Source organism: Propithecus coquereli, unplaced genomic scaffold (genome assembly GCF_000956105.1).
Source record: "Propithecus coquereli isolate 6110/MARCELLA unplaced genomic scaffold, Pcoq_1.0 Scaffold501, whole genome shotgun sequence".
Classification (NCBI taxonomy): Eukaryota; Metazoa; Chordata; class Mammalia; order Primates; family Indriidae; genus Propithecus; species Propithecus coquereli.
In genome coordinates, this window is record NW_012150853.1 from 1,001,495 (window position 1) to 1,004,136 (window position 2,642).

Consider the following 2,642-nt stretch of genomic DNA (forward strand, 5'->3'; position numbering starts at 1 on the left):
TGCTGGACTGGGTGCGGCTGGGCTTTGTGCACAGGCTCCCGCGTCTCGCCAAGGCCCTGCCCGACCGCCATCGAGGCACCTCCAGCCCTCGGTGCAGCAGCGACAACCTCCGAGGGGACACAGGACGTGCCGTCTTCACAGGCTGCTCAACCCAGCCACACGGGCAGTCGCCCCAAGTCTCTGAGTCCCCCGTACCTCCCTCGACTGTCAACGTGACGACGTGAGTGCCGGCCACAGGAAGGGAAAAGAGGCTGCACTGAGGACAGCAGAAGGCCGCTGAGCACCTCTGCCCACTGTGCAGCCTGTGCAAGCTCCCTGGCCGGCCCAACTTCTATCAGTTCTGTTCAACTTTGTAATATGGCAGATTTATGTTTTTAAGTGAAACAGAGTTCACTTTTTACGCACTCATATTATTTCTACCACCACTGGATATAAAACTTCATCCAGATACATCATTCTTGAAGCATTTTTACTTGTAAAAATTACGACTGTTGAATTTTTTGTAGTACACTCTCAGAAGTGTGTGGAACATCTGAATCTGGGTCCTTTCCTGTGACAGCGTCACCGTGAGGACCTTGACAGGCTGCGTCACCAACCCCAGGCAGCCCTGGGGCCCGGAGGCCTTCCTGGGGTAGAGCAGTGCTGCTCTGAAGGTTGAGCCCTCTCTGAGAGAAAGAAACCAGGTGTGCGTCGACGCAGGGACCTGTGTCTGGGTGAGAGGTGGGAGAACACCGTTCCCCGGACTGGAGGACCAGGGACCCTGCACTGCCGGACCCCCGTTCCTGCCGAGTCGGGCGGGTGCGCCGGGCAGCAGCACGCAGCTCGAGGCCAGTCACACAGCCTCTTCACTCAGCGCCACAGTCATGGCGGAGACAACAGGCCCAGAGCCCAGATCCAGGACAGACCGCTGCAGTGCAGGCACATTCCTCGGCATTTAGGAAAGCAAACTGCTCAGATAAGAAAAGGAATGAGGGCAAATCTTCTGCCGTTCTTCTACTCTGAAACTGCAAGTTGCCAGAAACCTAACAGCAGATTAACCTGCAAATACCATACAGGTGAATTTCTTAAAATACGCCATCAAAAAGGACAGCATGTGACCTTTTCATGGCGAGGCCTATCTGCTCACATAAGCTGGAAACACGAGCATACCACAAGGGCACAAGTATTAATTAACTACACGCTAAGCTCAAGGGCAGCCTGCCCTAGACAGCAGAGCTGGGCAGCAGCACAGGAGCAAATGCGTGTATGAAGCATGACATCCTGACCATGGTATACGTTTCTGAAACTTACAAGTTTCATATGCTTCTTATGTACCTTATTTTTACAAGAAATTCTGAATTTACTGTAAACATTTCATTAATCAGGAAGCAGTTGTTAAAATACTGCTAATGATTTAACTTTGACAACAAAACCTATAACTCTTCTTTAAGTTCTCGGTGAATTTAGTAAAAAGTATCCTGAGGTTTGCAAGTCAAGCTGTTTTGAAATGTTTTGCAACTACTCATCTGCACAAAGCAGAACCGTCTCAAATCACCGTGCAACCAAAACAAAATAACTACAAATTAGATGCCTGCAAGACCGACAGGAGACTCCCATCAGCACCTGCAACGCTCACTGACCCCACCGACTTACTCCACGCCAACAGTGCTTCCGCCGCTGGGAATACAGCGAACACGCACACGGCACCCACACGTGTGCCAAGCACTCATCCATGCGTTTAGTGCATTCTCGTTCCTTCCTCTTGACAGCAGTCTCCTGCGCAGGCACTGCCAGCATCCTTGTTTTACACACAAAGAACGTGAAGCCCAGAGCAACTGAGAAACTTGCCCAAGGTCACCCAGCAACTGGACAGTGCCAGGACTCCAAGACTCGCAGTGTGGATCCCGCCTGAGCTCAGCCACCTGGCTCTTTCTATGACTAATGGAGGCTGCCGACCGCGGCTTACAAAATAAACCCCAAGTTATAAAGCACCACTTACGGTTTCACATTCCAGGGTCACATGGAAGATTTCACTTGGAAAAGCATTTCCACTGTCCCCCCAACTCTCTGAAAATCCCTGACGTCCGCTACTAGCTCCCAAAACAGAAAGGGCTTGCTCAGTGGAGCCCGAGGATGCCACGATGCTGCGGCAGTGAGGTCCTCTTTCAGAGGAGAACACTTCTAGCATCGGAAATCTAACACATGTGGGGAATACAAACCAAAACCACAACTGTAGGAGGCGAAAGGATGTTTCTCACTTTCTGTGATTTATCAGAGATTTTTTCGTTTGGCGGCAGTGCTTCATTTCCCAGCAGGCAAGGAGGACCAGGAGATGCCAAAAGTTTAAGAAAAATATGGGCCGGGCGCGGTGGCTCACACCTGTAATCCTAGCACTCCGGGAGGCCAAGGTGGCTCACATCTGTAATCCTAGCACTCTGGGATGCCGAGGCGGGCGGATTGTTTGAGCTCAGGAGTTCAAAACCAGCATGAGCAAGAGTGAGACCCTGTTTCTACTAAAAATAGAAAGAAATTAATCGGACAACTAAAAATATATACAAAAAATTAGCCGGTGGTGCATGCCTGTAGTCCCAGCTACTCGGGAGGCTGAGGCAGGAGGATTGCTTGAGCCCAGGAGTGTGAGGTTGCTGTGAGCTAGGCTGACG

General features: G+C 51.0%; 1 protein-coding gene across 1 annotated transcript in view; it reads right to left on the reverse strand.

The window, feature by feature from the left end:
* The window catches only part of WDR45B (WD repeat domain 45B), a 33,445-nt gene that overhangs the window by 23,912 nt on the left and 6,891 nt on the right, over positions 1 to 2,642 (reverse strand). The window lies entirely within an intron of this gene.